The following is a 19,518-nucleotide window of genomic DNA, read 5'->3' on the forward strand; positions in this document are numbered from 1 at the left end:
TTTAGGCTAATAACTAGAGGTTATGTGATGACTAGTGAACTAGTGATTCTATTATAATAAGTGTTATTTAACTAATAACGAGCAATTGAGAAGTATTGAATAGATAGTTATTCTCTGGTGATATGTGTATGTTTATGAGTATTTTAGTGTATCTTATTTGGTAATCATAACTGTGATGATATTGATACCTGGTAAGATCAGAGGATAATATTATGATGATATTGATACCCGATAAGGCTGGAGGACACTATTATGATGATATTGATACTCGACAAAACCGGAGGATACTATTGTGATGATATTGATACCCAACAAGACCGGAGGATACTATTATGATGATATTGATACCTGACAAGATCGGAGGATACTATTATGATGATATTAATACCCGACAAGACTGGAGGATACTGTTGTGATGGTGTTGATAACCGACAAGTACGGAGGTTGATTACACTGATGATGGTCCTGATGAGGACAATTATGATGATTTATGATATTGATTATGTACTTTGCATTAATTCATATATGCGCATTGCCTATCGCCAGTATGCACCTATGTCTATCAGCTGGTATGGGACGGTTGCATAGATATGGATGAAGAATATGCCTTGTGTTGTTGTAAGTTGATTGGACCTTCGGAGCCTGGGGCGGTGGGGATATGCATAGGCTCGGCTAGGTATTTGGTCGTCCGGAGTAGTAGATTATTCACATTGTTATTGATATTGTTGACATTGGGCCTACCGGATAACTCATCGAACACTAACTCAAGAAAATCCTTATTCTTTAATTTATGGGACTAAAGTAGTCCTTCAACTTGAGTGCCTAATACCGTCATTGCGGTAGGTTATCCAAGAAGGACTTACTGAATAAGAAAATGTCCGTCTGTGCTTTGAAGAGTTAGAGACCCTTTATGATAAAAGGTTGGAAACTCAATAAAATTTTGACTGTTCAAGCTCAACTTTTTGCTTTCAATAAAAAGGTTGGCCTAACGTCCTTCAAAATTGGTGATCAATTTCTTGTGGTAAGACGACCAATCATCATATTTCATAAATCGGGGAAAAATTTCACCTCAAAGTGAGATGGGTCGTATGTTGTTCAAAAGCCTATTCAAGTGGCGCTTACAAACTTGTAGATATGGATGGCTTGACAATTGGTCCCATCAATGTGAAATTATTTAGAAGTACTGCCCCTGAAGAAAAACGTCGCTCCTTAAGGCACGCGCATAAACTGCATATCATTCTTGGCCTGCAAGAGTATAAACTATGTACGGTTCCAAAAAGAAAATTTTTGATAGGTTGAAAACCTCAAAAGAGGTGGTTTAGAAAAAATTTGGGACACATCCGCTAGGTTGAAAGCCTCGAAAGAGGAGGCCTAGGCAAAATTTAGGGTACAAAAAAAAACTCTTTCAGAACTACGTTATGACTTGATACTCTTCATTGAGGAACGTAGGCACTTAGAGTTTCATTCTAATTTCATTCAAATGAGTAAAAAAATATGGTGTCTCGTGACCATCATATTAATTCTCTCAATTGAGGATCCATATGTAGTTGAAAAGAAAACAATTTGCAATAAAATATAAGGAAGGAAAAGTTAGTGCCAGCGAATCCAACAAGAATTATGCCTTTATCATCATTATATTTATGGAACTGTTGGATGATTTCTAAAGAGTAGGAAGTGGATAAGTCTAAAGATCTGAGCTTAAGTTAATTCTATTCAGTATCTAGTGGATGAGTCTAGGTCTCTAGAACTTAGAAAGTTATTCAGTCTAGGTAGAGAATTTGCAATGATGCAACCCACTGGATGGTCCATTATGGGGTGAATGTAAATTTTTGGTCTTAGAAATGGCTCTCCAATTACAACACCCTCAGGGAGCACATTATAGGCTACATACTCAACACCAAGTTGGGCGGAGTCTCTCTAATATTTGGTTAGAAAGGGTTTGAAACTTTTATAGGCTTTCTTTCACCCTTTCTCAAAATATAATGCCCCGAGTCTGTACCCCGGATGTCACACAGTGCTCATAATCCCGAAGGACCCCAAGCGAACCCATGACTGGTACCTGCTGCAAACACTGAACAATAACACTGTAAAAATATGGAAATTAGACTGAATCTATCATAAGGTTCATAACTGAAATCAAATACCGATAAATAAATACTGTAAACTGAACATCTATCTGAAATAGTCTAGCCTGAAAGCCTCTAACTATCTAAACATGGAGTAGATGGGACTAAACAACTGAAATACTGAAATAATAAATCTGTCCTTGAACTATGAGGACTCACCACTAAATCTGTTGCTGATAGTCTGAACTGCTAAGTACGATCAAGAGCCCGTTCCTCTGAACCTATGATATAAGACATCATAGCACAAAAAAAGAGTATGTGTCAGTACTTTGAATGTGCTGGTATTCTAAGTGAGGTAGGCTGATATGCAAGGGTTCATATGCAAGAACAAGAACTGGCTGAGTAACATAAATATAACTGAATGAAAGTACTGATTATGCAATGCTACGTGTGACTCTACTTTAGTATTACTGAAATCATTGATAACTTAATTACCGATCATTGGGTGACTGTTTCTAACAGTCTTGATTTTATGGAACCGTACTTAGTTCTGTACTGGCTGGGTAACTGTGTCTGATAGTCCTGATTCTAAAAATTGAACTGAGGTTTTATACTAAGTCTAAAATTGAAACAATAACTGTGAGAGTGTTCATCTAACTGACATACCCCGTTTATAAATTGAGTTCGGGTCCAACCTGTGACCCCAGATAGAAGGGTGTTAGCACCTTGCCAAGGGATACTAACAATGGTTATGAGTCAACCCTATCTGGCAGGAAAACCTTTCGTTAACCCTCATTGGCAGGATAACTCGTACGAGATGTATCAATCCTAATCCGGCAGGAAGATATCTCAACCTACGTTGGCTACGTAGTTTTGTAACACATAGATTTCTCCTAAGGGTCAAACCCTTCACTGACAGGAATGCCCCCATCCCTGGGTTTGATCGGTGCTGATTCCTACTCAGAACTGAATGGACATTGAATTATTTCTAGACTGTGCTAGGCTTGAATGAACTATTACTGATAGTTTTGTCTAACTGAATTGGACTGAGTTTACTGGGTTCTGTTAACTGACCGAATACTACTATACGTGATAGCACTGAGACTATTCTAAAACTACTAAAATTCTAGGTAAATAGCTAGGTTTCGGGTATAGAATACCCCTAGGAATCGATAGTGTAAATAGTAAAACATGGCACAATCTTAAAAGCATGATAACTAGTCACCTTGTCACAATGCATTCATTGAGGCATTTTATCAAACACTTGCATGGCATGAACTTGTACACATACTATTATGTCATGATTTCATCCTTAACTCACATAAACACTTTATCAAACACTTGGGGAGCATAATTCATGCACATAATAATAATAAATAATGTAAGTATCATGATTACAATTCCAACTCACAATTTCAAGGGGGCTTTAAACATAAATCCACATAACACCACACATAGGTTCATTACTTCACATGAATCTTGTCATAAAATGTGGATTAAAACCCCAAATAACATCATAATCTTGAAGACAATCAAATTCCATGAAAGCAATCAACTAGTGATTTTAAAAAAGGTTCTTGAACTCCAAGAAGGAAACCCTTGGGTGAATACCGAACATACCTTGATTGTTAATTTTGTGAAGATTGGGGTGAGTTCTTGGGACTTGATTCTTGAACTTGGTAAAGCTGGGGCTTGTTATTGAGAGATTTTATGAATAAAGAATGAGATTTTTCCCTATAGAATGATTAATTTCGTGTTAAGGCTGAATAAGGGTGGGGAAATGACCCATTGCCCCCCCACAAACCCGGATAAAATAATGTTGGATGGGGTCCTCATCATGTCGTGACCCCTTCTTTGGTCTAGAGACCATCGCGACGCGACCCCTGCTCGAGTTAAGCAGCCCTCGCGGTGTGACCCTGATCTGGGTCAACTGGACCTCGCGACACTAGCCCATCGCGATCCCTTGCTATTTTGGATATGCAAACTCGCCCTTACGCTAGACCAAAAAATTTGAAACTTTCTTGAGATGACCTATAAGTGACCTTGATCATGAATCAATTTGAAAATCAACATACTAAGGCCAGGAAGGTAAAAAATAAGACCCTCAAATTTTGAAGGCTAAAATAATTCTAAGTCTTGACACTTAGCTGAAATTTTCTATGCCTGGGGCCTGTTTTGGCATGCTGTTCAAGACAGAAATAGCTAAGATTTTGTGGGGTCTTACAATATCTCCCCCTTGGGAACATATGCTCTCAAATGAGATTGAATGAACTGAGATTACTGATAGACTGATCTTACATATTGAACATGCACAACTGAAGCTTGATTATATGACTGAAACTATTGATGTACTGAGTTTTCATATTGGACATGCATAACTGAAGCGTGACTAAATTCTGTTGACATGACACATGACTGGGCTATTTCATGAAGGTGTGCATGATATAAGAATGTTATGCAACTGAACTGCTATTAAACTCGTAAAGGAAATCTAAACATGGAATTGAGTAGATTCAAGGAAGACTGGTACCTTGAGCTGAGTCTGAGTTTGCAAAGAAGAGGAGAGGATACTTAGTCCGTATGTCTTCTTGTGCTTCCCAAGTAGTTCCCTCGACAGACTGATTCCACCAAAGAACTTTGACTAGAGGAACTTCTTTGTTCCTCAGTCTGCGAACCTGATGATCGAGGATTTCGACTGGGATTTCTTTATAAGAAAGACTGTTTCGAATGTCTATACCTCTATAGGGACTACAACTGCTGGGTCACCTATGCATTTCTTTAGCAAGAAGACATGAAACACTGGATATACTGAAGCTAAGTCTAAAGCTAACTCAAGCTCGTAAGCTACCTTTCCGAAATGGCCGAGGATTCGTTAAGGACCGACATATCGGGGACTGAGTTTCCTCTTCTTTCCAAACCTCTTCACTCCCTTCATAGGCAAGACTTTCAAATACGGATAATCACCAATCTCAAACTTAAGTTCTTTTCTTCGCACATCTACATACAATTTCTATCAGCTCTGAGATGTCTTAAGCCTTTCCCTGACCAACTGAACTTTTTCTAAAGCATCAAATACCAAGTTAGGCCCTACCACTGCGGCCTCACCCACTTTAAACCAACCAATGAGAGATCTATATCTCCTCTCATAGAGCACCTCAAACGGAGCTATCTGAATGCTGGAATGATAGCTGTTGTTACACGCGAACTCAATCAAAGGCAAGTGGTCATCCCAACTACTCTTAATGTCAATGGAACACACTCTTAAAATATCTTCTAGAGTCTAAATGGTCCTTTCTTCTTGACCATCTGTCTGAGGGTGAAAGACTGTACTGAGGGGAACTTGGGTACTAAGAATCTTCTGGAAGACTTTCGAAAAGTAAGAGGTGAATTGCGTACCTCTGTCTGAAATGATGAACAATGAAACTCCATGCAATCTGACCAACTCTCTGACATAGTGCTTGGCATAATCCTCAGTTGAATAAGAGGTATGAATAAGTAAGAAGTAAGCTAATTTGTTCATCCTATCTACAATGACCCAAATCAAATCATGCTGGAGACGAGTACGGGAAGGCCCGTCACAAAATCCATATTCAATTCCTCCCACATCCAAGTGGGAATACTGAACTCCTACATAGCTCCACTAGGCTTCTAATGCTCAATCTTAACCTGCTGACATGTAGGGCACTTGGCTATAAATTCTGTAATATCTCTCTTTATCCCACTCCACCAATAGACTTTCCACAAGTCACGGTACATCTTGGTAGCCCTTGGATGAATCGATTAGTGCGCACCATGCACTTCTGTAAGAATTCACTTTCGCATGCCATCCACACATGGTACAATAGTCTACCCTGGCAACGTAACACACCATCTCCCTCTTAGGAGAAAACCTCTACTTTCTGATCTCTGACTGACTCTTTTAGTTTAACTAAACTGGGATCCCTGTCCTGCTTTTCTTTTACTTCAGAAACCAAAGATAATTCCAAACTATTCTGTACCCATACACTAGCCTCTACTGAATCGACTAAGAGAACACCTAGTCGGGCAAGCTGATGAACTTCCTAAACTAAATTCTTCTTACCATCCTCTATGTGAACAACCTTACCTATAGACATCCTACTGAGAGCATCAACCACTATATTAGCCTTGCCGGAATGATACAGAACACTCATGTCATAGTCTTTCAACAACTCTAACCATCTTCTCTGATGTAGGTTCAGGTATTTCTGAGAAAAAACATACTGCAGGCTCTTATGTTCCATGAACACATCAAAATGTACTCCATACAAATAATGTCTCAGAATCTTTAAGGCAAATACTACAACTGCTAACTCAAGATCATGAGTGGGATAGTTCTTTTCATGGGGCTTAAGCTGTCTAGAGGCATAGGCTATGACCTTATATCTTTGCATCAAAACACACCCCAAACCAACTGTTAAAGCATCACTATATACCAAAAACCCGTCTGAACCATCTGGTAAAGTCAAAACTGGGGATGTAGTGAGTCGAGTCTTCAACTCCTGAAAACTCTTCTCAAAAGAATCTGACCACTGGAACTTGACTTTCTTTTGAGTCAATCTGGACATGGGGGATGAAATAGATAAAACCCCTTCCACAAACTATCAGTAATAGCCAGCCAATCCTACGAAACTCCTGATATCTAACGGAGAGATAGGTCTGGGCTAATTTCTCACTTCTTCAGTCTTTGAGGGTTAACTCTAACACCATCACTGAAAATGATATGGCCAAGAAAAGCTACTGACCTTAGCCAAAATTCACATTTACTAAATTTGGCGAACAGGTGATGGGCTCTGAGGGTTTGTATCACCATTCTGAGACAGTCTGCATGATTATGTTCACTGCGGGAGTAGACAAGAATGTCATCAATGAAGACTATGACGAACAGGTCTAAGTACTATGTGAACACACAATTCATCAAGTCCATGAAAGTTGCTGGGAAATTGGTAAGACCAAATGACATGACTAAGAATTCGAAGTGACCATACCGAGTTCTGAAAGTTATTTTTGGAATGTCACCTTCTTTGACTCTGAGCTAATGATATCTAGATCTAAGGTGTATCTTAGAAAAGTAACTGGCACCCTGAAGTTGGTCAAACAAGTCCTCGATTCTGGGAAGTGGATACTTGTTCTTGATTTTGACTTCATTCAACTGATGATGGTCAATACATATTCTGAGAGAACCATCTTTCTTACACACAAATAAAACTCGTGCACCCCAAAGGGATACATTGGGTCTGATGAATCCCTTATCTAGGAGATCCTTCAACTGTTCTTTTAACTCTTTGAGTTCTTCTGGAGCCATTTTGTATAACGAAATAGAGATAGGCAGAGTATCAGGAAGGAGGTCTATTCCAAAGTTAATTTCCCTCTCGAGAGGGACTCTTTTGAAGATTTTTGGGAAACACATCTAGAAATTCACATATTACTGAAACTGACTCAAGACTAAGAGTCTCAGAACTAGAATCCTTAACTCGAACAAGATGGTAGACACACCCCTTGAATATCATTTTCCTCGCCCATAGGTAGAAAATAGGCTGACCCCTAAGTGCTGAAGTACTGCCCCTCTATTCTAGGATAGGTTCATTTAAAAACTAAAAGTAGACAATTTTATTTCTGCTGTCAACTAAAGAATAGCATGAATGAAGCCAATCCATGCCGTGAATGACGTCAAAATCTGTCATCTCTAGCTCTACTAAGTCTGCTGATGTAACTTTCTGAGATACCATAATCGAACATTTTCTGCATATACATCGGGCTATGATAGATTTACCCACTAGGGTAGAGACTGAGAAGGGCTCTACTAGGATTTTTGGACTAACTCCGAAGTCAACAGCTATATAAAGAGTTATGAAGGACAAAGAAGTTGTTAGATCTAGCAAGGAATAAACATGTAAATGATAAACTTGTAAGCAACCACATCAAGAGAACTTTCCTGATCCTATCGGGAGTGAAGTGCACAGATTTTGCTTGGGCGCTGCCCACTAGTGGCACTGGAAGCAGTACCCTGCTGATTCGGGCGATCGGTCTGAGAAGGGACGGTTTTACTGACTTTAAGAATCCACCTGAGGACACTCTCTGATCCTATGTCCTGGCTTGCCACATTTGAAACATACATCACTGCCAGCTCTGCAGACACCCTGATGGTTTCGACCATACTTCTGGCAAAGAGAATTTGTTCGGATACTGCTAACACTACCCTGGGGTTTAGGGCCTGGTGCCCTATCTTTATTGCCATCTCTAAATTTCGGCACTAGAACACTGGCTGAGGACGGAGCTAGAATTGAAGATTTTGGGAGGAACTGGGAACGATTACCACCCTATGACTTAGGCTAAGTGAAGTTAAAGTTACCTGTTCTAGCTCTCTTGTTTTCCCTCTCCTTCTCCTTATTCATAGCCTCCTCTATCTGCTGAGCATGAACCATGATCCTGGATATGTCTATCTCTATAATCCGCATTATGATCCTATACTCCTTGACCACATTATTGGACACACTAGACACAAACTTACTCATTTTAGATTTGTTATCTGCTACCACATGAGAGGCATATCTAGATAACTGAGTAAACTTGAGGGATTACTCATTCACCATCATATTGCCCTGTTTCATATTAATAAACTCCAAAACTTTATCTTTCATCATCTCCAGTGAGAAGAACCTATCAAGGAATGTAGTTGCAAACTCTTCCCATTCTACGAGCCTTGCATCTGTGCCCCTATCTACCTTTTATTTCTTAAACCATGTGTGAGCCACATCCTGCAATTGATATGTAGCTAACTCAGCACTCTCACTGGAAGTCACCCCATTATATCTGTGATCTTTTATACCATGTCAAGGAATTCCTACGGGTCCTCCTTAGGCTTAGACCTTATAAATGATAGAGAATTTATTTGGGTAAAGTCCTGAATTTTAGCTGCAGTAGTATTGGCTACTGGGTTGACCTAAACGGCAGCTGGGCATTCATTCTAGGCTGCCATAGAATGAGCTAGAGTGGTGAAAGCTGCTCTGAATTTTGCGTGAGAGACATGCTCATCTAGGGGATCTGCCTGAATGGGCGGAGGTGCTTGCTGATTTCCAGTCTTTCTTCTGTTATTCCTTTTTGGAAGTATATTCTGTGAACAAAAGGAAACATTGGATTAGACAGAGATTTTAATTTGAGCCCATTCTCACTCATATGATATGAATACTGAAAGAAGGGAAACTTTTCCTAAAAATACCTCATAGCCTCTCGTCCATAAGTGTGGTGTGCTACACACCCATGCACAAGACTCTACTAGATGCGGCTTTCAGACTTCCTAAGACTATATTGAACCTAGCTCTGATACCAAGTTTGTAACGCCTTGAGTCTGCACCCCGGATGTCATACGGTGTTCATAATCCCGAAGGACCACAAGCTAACCCATGACTGGTACTTGCTGTTAACACTGAATAATAAAACTATAAAAATGCAAAAATTAGGTTGAATCTTCCATAAGGTACATAAATGAAATCAAATACTGATAAATAAATACTGTAAAGTAAATATCTGTCTGAAATAGTCTAGCCTGAAAGCCTCTAACTATCTAAACATGGAGTTGATGGGACAAGTCACCAAATAACTCTGACTACTAAATAACTAAACAACTAAAATACTAAAATGATAAATCTATCCTCGAACTATAAGGACTCACCACTAAATCTGTTGCTGATAGTCTAGACTGCTAAGTACGGTCAGGGGCCCGTACGTCTGAACCCATGATATAAGATATCATAATACAAAAAAAAGTATGCATCAGTACTTTGAATGTACTGGTATGCTAAGTGAGGTAGGCTGATATGCAAGGGTTCATATGCATGAATAATAACTGGCTGAGTAACATGAATATAACTAAATGAAAGTACATGTATAATTGAAACTGCTGTAATTATAGATTATGCAATGCTGTGTATGAATCTACTTTACTATAACTGAGATCACTAATAACTGAATTACCGATCATTGGGTGGCTATTTTTAACAGTCCTGATTCTGTGGAATCGGACTTAGTTCAGTACTGAGTTGGGTGACTATGTCTGACAGTGCTGATTCTGAAAACTAAACTAAGGTTTTACACTGAGTCTGAAACTAAAACAGTAACATGGGAGTGTTCATCCAACCGACATACATAGATTATGAATTAAGTTGGGGTTTAACCTGTGACCCAAGTTGGAAGGGTGTTAGCACCTTGCCAAGGGATACTAACAATGGATCTGAGTTAACCCTATCCAACAGGAAGACCTTTCGTCAACCCTCACTGGCAGGAAAACTCGTATGAGATATATTAACCCTGATCTGGCAAGAAGATATCTCAACCTACGTTGGCTACGTAGTTCTGTAACACAGGGATTTCTACTAAGGGTCAAACCCTTCACTGACAGGAATGCCCCCATCCCTGGGTTCGCTCGGTGCTGATTCCTACTCCTAACTGAATGGACATTGAATTATTTCTAGATTGTTCTAGGCTTGACTGGACTCTTACTAATAGTTCTATCTAACTGAACTGGACTGAGTTCACTGGATTCTGTTAATTGGCTGAATACTACTGTACGTGACATCACTGAAACTATTTTGAAACTACTGAAATTCTAGGTAAATAGCTAGGTTTCGGCTATGGAATGCCCCCAGGATTTGATAGTGTAAATAGTAAAACATAGCATAATCATAAAAGCATGATAACTAGTCACCTTGTTACAATGCATTCATTAAGGCATTTTATCAAACACTTACATGGCATAAACTTGTATATATACTATTAGGTCATGATATCATCCTTTATCTCACATGAACACTTTATCAAACACCTGGGGAGCATAATTCATGCACATAATAATAATAAACAATCTAAGCATCATGATTACAATTCCAACTCACAATTTCAAGGGGGCTTTAAACATAAATCCACATAACACCACACATAGGTTAATTGCTTCACATGAATCTTGTCATAAAATGTGGATTAGAAACCCAAATAACATCATAATCTTGAATACAATCAAATTCAACATGAAAGCAATCAATTTGTGATTTTAAAAGAGGTTCTTAAACTCCAAAGATATAAGGAAACCCTTGGATGAACACCTAACATACCTTGATTGTTAATTTTTGTGAAGATTGGGGTGAGTTCTTGGGACTTGATTCTTGAACTTAGTAAACCTAGGGCTTGTTCTTGAGAGATTTTATGAATAAAGAATGAGATTTTTCCCTATAGGATGGTTAATTTCATGTTAAGGCTGAATAAGGGTGGGGAAAATGGCCCATTTGCCGCCCATAAACCCAAAAAAAATAATGCTGGATGGGGTTCTCATCGTGTCGCAACCACTGGTTGGCTCAACCAACCATTGCAACGTGACCCCTGCTTGGGTCAAGCAGCCCTCGCGGCGCGACCCTGAGATGGGTCAACTGGCCCTCGTGATGTGGACCTATCGCGACCTTTTGTTGTTTTGGACATCCAAACTCACCCTTACGCTAGTCCAAAAAATTTGAAACTCGCCTAAGATGACCTACAAATGACCGTGATCATGAATCAATCTAAAAATTGACATGCTAAGGTCGGGAAGGTCGAAAATAAGACCCTAAAATTTTGAAGGCTAAAATGATTCTAAGCCTTGACACTTGGCTGAAATTTTCTAAGTCTGGGGCCTCTCTTTTGGCATATTTTTTAAGACGAAAATGACTAGAATTTTATGGGGTCTTACCTAGAACATCACCCAAGCCATTCAAAGCTCTTTTTCCCCTAATCCTAGGGCTCTCAAATATTGTCCCATCTGAAGTCTCACTAGTAATGGCCTATTCACCTGCAAAAGTTCCTATAGTCTCATTGATAGTCAAATGAGGATGCATATCTTCCTTATCAATAAGAATTTCTCTTGGATTTGGAAACTGCATATACCTCATAAAATAAAATTCTTCTTTGGATTCTCCATCATAATAGCATGCCCATCAACCTGACCTTGGAAAGAAAGGGGATTAACATTCTTCCTTCATACACCACTTGCAACCAGCCTGAGGATATTTCCCATATTTTCTTTGAATGTCCTATCATTCAGGATTCTAGACTAGTCTTCTTTAGAAAACCTTTTCTTCCCTTTCTATTAACAACTTCCATCCCTCTAACTGGGCCTTCACTTGGTGCTCCCACCAAAGCTAGTCCTTTGATCAACACGTCCCATGGAAGGCTCTCCTTCCTTTTTATCTATGGAATATCTGGAAAAACAGAAACAAGAACTCCTTTTACAGAAAAACAAAAAACCTTCTTTTAATCAAGTTTACTAAGAATCTGTGGAATAAATCCACCTGAATAGGAGTAAGCTTCTTACAACCAACAGCTCTATCATTAATATTAAGTGAAATCCTCTTTCTAGAGGACACAATAATCTTAATACGGATGGTTCTTGCATTGGTAATCCTGAGAAAGAGGGCATATGAGGCCTCTTTAGGAACTTCAAAGGTGATTGGGACCTAGGCTTCCATAAGAGCTCCTATAAAGCCACTATCATCCAAATGGAACTTCTAGCACTTTATGAAGGTCTCAAGTTGGCTATTGAGAATAACTTTACTTCATTAGAGATCAACATAGATTCCAAGGAGATTATTACCATGTAAGAAAAAGAAAACCTACACTATAACCCTATTATTGATGAATATAGGTCAAAGCTAAGGAGGTTGAGATGCCAATGGTGCAACACAGTTATAAGTGTTGACACCTAATTTTTTTCCTCCACGACTAAATTTAACCCTGGGTTTCTTCAATTTTTAATAAAATTAAAATATTTATTTTATCTGGATAAATATGCTCAAAAATATTTATCTGGGTTAATTTTGTCATTTAATTGATGATTATACACTATTGTATTTACATATGCGAAATTGTATAGATTTTATTACTTAAATAAATATTTTTATCAAAATTGGACTTTTACTGATTAAGCTTGAAAATTAATCTAAACGGATAAAGTCTTGACTTAAATAAAATTTGTTCTCAAAATTAATTTATTTGAAGAAATATTTATTTGATTTTATTAAATCAAGAAGCTCAGGATTAAAGGAAGTATAATTTTGTATTGAATTTTAATTTGATTTAGTCAATCTATTAGATTTGGCCACAATTGAAATCAAATTAGCCATAATTACAATGCAATCGGTCAATTAATTTTTTAATTTGGTCAAAATTAAATAAATTTGGCTAAATTTTAAATCTCAATTGGGGTTCAACAACAACAACAACAAACCCAGTGTATTCCCATATAGTGAGGTCTGGGGAGGGTAAGATGTACGCAGTCCATACCTCTACCTCTAAAGAAGTTGATAAATCTCAATTTGGGTTATATTTTAAATAATCCTAAATTCCCAAAAACTCTCACAATTTCTACCCAATTCCAACCAAAATCAAATTCAAATTTTAAAATTCAAAAATTGTACTACATTATACAATTCCCCCTCAACCTTGTCCTTTTTCTAATGTTAAAATTTAAAAATTGTACTACATTGTACATTTCCCCTCAACCATGTCCTTTTTTCAATTTTGAATTTAAAAAATTGTACTACATTGTACAATTCCTCCTCAACCTTGTCTTTTTTTCAAATTTAAATTTTGAAATTCAAAAATTATACTACATTGACAATTTCACCCTCAACCTTGTCCAAATTCAAATTTTGAAATTCAAAAATTGTATTACATTATACAATTCCCCCATCAACCTTGTCCTTTTTACGATTTTAAAATTCAAAAATTATACTACATTGTACAATTTTCCCCACCTTATCTTCCACCTCACCTTATCTTTAGTTTTTAAAAATTCCAAAAACATCCCTAAATACTTTCTCCCATATTGGTGGATTAATAGAATTGGATCCCCATCCTTTCCAACAAATACTACCATTATTTTGGTAGAAAGTAGAAAGAAAAAAAAGTTTCAAAGTCTCAAAGAGTGGATAGTCTAATCGAGGTTCTCAAAAGATTGCTTTTCGGTGGTGATCAAGACTCCGAAGAAAGCTTGAAGTCCCATTTCGTTTCCCCCAAAAAGGTAAACACTCCTTTTCCTTTTTAGTTTTATTATCGTTTTCTTCTTCATCTCCTTCTTCTTCATAGTTCATAGTTGTAATTATGTTTGCTGGGATTGTTTGTTGTAGACGGCCTTGAAGGCCATAGGACATTATGTTATTGATATATAGTTATTTTCACGTTCATGGTATAAAATTGAGCTAGCAATCGTTGAACGTGTTTCTTTGGCTTTATTATTTGATTATTATGGATAAAGTTTCAATCTTTGCTTAAAAAATGTGTTCATGCCTTGTTTAAACTCATTGTTGGTGGATAAGTTTGTTTTAAGCATGTAAAGTTTTTTCCTTTATGTTGAAAAGAATTGTTAATATTGATTGTTTTGCCTTTTGGCTTTATTCTCTGATTATTATGTATAAAGTTTTGATCTTTGCTCAAAAGACGTACTCATGCCTCGTTTAAATTAATTGTTGGCGAATATGATCGTTTTTAGCATGAAAAGTTATTAATTTTATGTTGAAAAAATAGTTACTATTGTTTGTTTTGCCATAATAAAAATAGTAATTGGTTAAGTCAAGAATTTGTAATTTGCTTGCTAAATATTTTAATGGATTTCAAAATTCTCATATAAGAGATAAAGTGCTAGCTTTATTTTCTATCCAAGATGTTTATTCCTCTTTTGTTCGTATGTTGTCTTGTCAAAATGATGAGAAAGTTCGGATTTTTGTGGCTAAAAAAAATTATTTAGATATTTTTGAGTCATGCATAGTATGATTATTGAACGATATTTCACTTTTAGAGATGCTTACCTTTTATTCTAATTTTCTTACTCCGTATTATTATATGTGCTCTTTGTATGTGTAAAGACTTGATTTATGTATCCCTTTAATTCATAATATCAAAAGAGAATCAATGATGTCTTAGAAATATAAACCATTGGTCGTTACACATTTTTCCCTAAAATGTTGGTTTTAATTTAGATGTATGAATCTTCGTTAATGTCACTTTAATTGAAATTTAAAGATTCTTTTTCTTGAAAAGTTAGCCTTTATTTTCTTTTGTTATATGGATTAGTGTTTATGTGTAACACCCCAAAAATCTGTCCTGAGACGTCACACGGTGCTTAGGACCACAAGTAGTCCCAAGCTAACCCTTCTACTGGCATAACTCATAATCAACTGAATGATATGCATAAAACGACTGAGTTTACTGTGCAGAAACATAATAACGATGGAATCTAGGAAAAATACAATATCAATACAACTTTTATATTCTGATAAAGTCTTAAAGAGGGACTGAAAATACGTAACTGACTCTAACTGACATCTGGGAAACCTCTACTATACTGACTATAGATAGCTGGGACGCGACTCCAACTATCACTAATCAATACATCTGAATAAGAAAATAAAGTACATCAATAACATCTAACTAAAGTCCCCGAAGTAGAAGGACTCCTCATCTACTGGCTGGACTCTACAAACTATCTGAATATAGTATACGTGTTACAACTGGGTTGATACCTACATTATGAGACAATATAGCACATAGACATATATGTGGATTAGTACTTTGAGGATGTACTAAGTATATGGGGGGTGAAACGCATAAGTAAAATATTATATCATTATCATAATTTGTAATGCAATGCATGCTAAATGTAAATGACTCACATAAGCTGGAATATCTAAAATACTGAAATATGTAGCACTGAGAAATAAAAAATACTTTATAAATCTTGTGAGCCATAACATTTAGTTCTAAAACTGTACTTGTATTCTCCTTTAAATCATACTGTCTAAGTATAGAAAGGACTTACTCTTAATTTGAAATCTGAAAGCTGAAACTATGGCTAATAACTTTCTGTAGAGCATAATTTGAGTAAAAATTATGAGCCTTAACACTTAGTTTTCTAAAAGCTTTTCTGTAAGTCTTTTTATGAAAGTCCTTACTATTAGGGAAAACACTTTATCTGAAGGGAAAAAGCTTTTATCTTAAGGCTTCAAATCAATAAACTATTTTAAGAGTAGGGGACTTCTTTTGGGAGGTTCTTTTAACCGACATACACCATGTGAGCATCCATGGAGTCCCATGTCTAGCCCCCATTAGGTAGGGCTATTCTACCCTTGCAATCGGAATAGAACTTCTACCTTAGTGATCACAATCTGAGTCATCCACGTAGAAGTGGGAATAAATCTGAATCCTACATTGACACGTAGTTCTGGAGTCTAAAACTATAGTAACCTACCCATCTCGGTGCTAAATACTACTCTCATTCTTATGCTCAAAGTCTTAAAAATTCTACTTTAAAAATAGCACAAGGGTTTATAAGAAAACCAATTATGCATTTCTTTCTTTAAATCTCAAGTTATCTGAACAAAGTAGATTCTTATCTTAGCTTAGGACCAAAAGGTCAAATCTTTGTAAAAATCTGTAAGTAATCTTATCTGAGGGTGCTCATAGCACAAATAATCTTGAAATAACAATATTAAATTGGGGCTTAACAACCCATGCATCTATCTTATGTTAAAACATCTAAAAATTTATGTTTGATAATGTAAACACTTATAATTCATCATAAAATCTGGAAATTACTGCATAATGCATAGAAATATGAATATAGTCATGTAATTCAACTTCTAAATCATGGAAAATCTCAAAATCTTACAAATAATGATAATGGGTATAAACTCTAACTTGAATTTCATGGCAAAATCTCATAAATTGCAGTAAATTTGTAATTGAAGTAAAGTTTTGGGCACAAGGATGAAAGAATTATCCTTGTTCAAACCCCACATACCTTGGATGATGAACTAGATGAACAAGTTTGCTTTGGGGATTCTATTTATGCTCTTGAATGATGATTCTTGGTGTTCTTGAATTAGGAACTTTGAATCTTGAACTGATTTGGGAAAAGAATGGTGGAATCTTGGGGATTCTTGAAGTTAAATGATGAAGCTTAGGGTTTTGGTTGAGAGAAATTTAGATGAACATAAGCATAGAAGACTTGTAATAGGGTTAAATCGTGTGTTTGGATGGATTTGGGGGATTGGGAATTGATCAAAACACCCCCTTGAGCTTTTAAACGATACTGGAAAAGCAACAAAAATCCCAATTTGGCTGGCCACCCCGACGCGCCACAATCACGGTGGCTCACTGGAAAAGGATGAGTGGGAACTGGGTTTTCTCCGCTACACGGAGCTATTGCGGTTCCCTATCATTTTGCCATTTGGGCCACTGGCGCGATGCGCCACTATTGCGTAGGCTTGCTGGAAATTGACAAATATAAAATGGGACTCCTCCATGATATGGTGGAATCACGGAGTCTCACTGGAATTTGAATCCTACCAATTTGTTTATCTCCGTGACACGCTGAGAGTCCAAGTGACACACTGTCAACTTAAAAATGTCATAACTCCTTCACCGAGTGTCGAATTTGGGAGAATTTGGTATCGATGGAAAGCTTATTCACTTTCCCACACAATGGAAAGTTAAAATTTTGAAAATTCCACATGGAATAAATATTATTCATTTGGAAGCTATTCCTTAACATTTTAGGAACAAATTTAAGCTATAAAAGTTTGAGGTATTATAATATCTCCTCCTTGGGAACATTCATTCTCGAACGTGGCTAAGTAGGCTTAAATAAATGAGGAATCTGAGGCTATAAGCTATCATGCACAACTGAAATAAACTGTATGACTGAATCCCAACGTAGTGGGCTACTGAACTGATCTGTGAGTGCATGAACTTTCATGAGAATAGCAATATGGCTGAGATCAAAATAAGAGTGTCAACTTATGACTAACCATTACTTTAGGCTAGATCTAATTTCATAAGGAAAGAATTAGAGGTTTATGACATGAAAACTTAGGGTATTACATTATGTTTGTTCAATTTTACAACTCATGCGTATTTTTCTTATTGCCTTGTTCCTTTACTTTTGCAAGCTTACGTTGTTTGTTCTAGCATTAATTCATTGAATATGACCTTCTTCCTTTTACCTTTCTTCAATATTACTATGAACATAAATCATGAGGCATGTAAGTGGGGATCTTTGCTTTGCATTTTATCTGTTGACTCTCATTCTTGTTATACAAATGCAAGTGTACTTGTCATTGTCATTCAAAAATTAGTTCTTGATATTTTCTTTTCCTTTGAAATATGTAACTTTTATGCGTTGAATGTATATTAATTTCTTTATCTTTTCTTTGCATTCAAAAAATGTCTCAAGTCCAAATTGACTCTCTCCTCTTGCATTTCGTAACGGGCCAATAAGGCCCACCTTTTCTAGTCAAGTTTGAAGTTTAAACCCAAGGCCGACTATATGGACTGCGGGTGCAAGAAGATGGAATAAGAAGGAAAATGGGTCAAAACCCATTGATGAGGTTGCTAAGATACTTGAAAAGTCTTGATTTTTATTATTCTCTTATTCTTTATTTCTTTATTTATTTATTCATTTCTTTGTTCATTCATTTGCGTCTAAAAGTCAAAGTTGTAAATTAATACAGGTGAAGCAGGTTATGGGCCAAATGCCCATTATTTAAATTAGGATAGCTGATGATGGACCGAAAGCCCAAATTAGATTAGGAAAAGTTTATTGATTTGGGCCTAATAGCCTAAGTCTTCTAGTCTCCTCCTTCCCCTTTTACGTGCTAGTTGTTATCAATTTTCTTAGACTTAGTTAAATCTCCTAGTTAAATTTCCTACTGAGTCGTCAAAATTTATTTTATACAAGTCTTTTCCTAAAATCACTTTTTTTATTCAAAAATTAACTTCTCTTTTTCACAGTTAGTCAAAGGTGATTTTCAAATAGTCCAGATAAACGCAAGTTATCAGACATTTTAGGTGCCTTAAAAATCTTCCTAAGATATTGATAAGAACCTCTTACCCAGAATTTTCTTAAAAGCCTAAATTTTTTTTCTGTTTTAAGACTTAGGATTTTCCTTAAAAGTTTTCCTAATTTCTTTTCAAATAAAATAAGTGGCGACTCTGTAACTTCTTAAGATTGTTTCGAATTTTTTTTAAAGTTTTGAAATAGTTTAAAAAGTCAAAATCAATTTTTTTCAACCCTTCAAAATTGAAAAAGGATAAAACATAAATGACGACTCTGTTGGAGAATTTTAACTAGGTTCTAACCAAATATTTGAATTAGCTTCTTTGACTAATTATTAAACTGTTTATGTGCTTATATGTTTAAATTCTACGAAATTTAAATGTTGAATTTTATGGCATAATTTCGCATGATGATTATTAAACTATTTTGGAGTTTCGTGGATGTCCCGACGCCTGTTGATCAACTCCAAATCAAGTGTTGGGAATACGATGGTTTACTTGCATGTTAGGTGGTCGGAGTTGTTCGTATATCCAAAATAAAGTTGCTGCTTGGGAACCTGTGTCCAAACCTATTCTAGAC

Source organism: Capsicum annuum, chromosome 3, assembly GCF_002878395.1.
Source record: "Capsicum annuum cultivar UCD-10X-F1 chromosome 3, UCD10Xv1.1, whole genome shotgun sequence".
NCBI classification, from domain to species: Eukaryota; Viridiplantae; Streptophyta; class Magnoliopsida; order Solanales; family Solanaceae; genus Capsicum; species Capsicum annuum.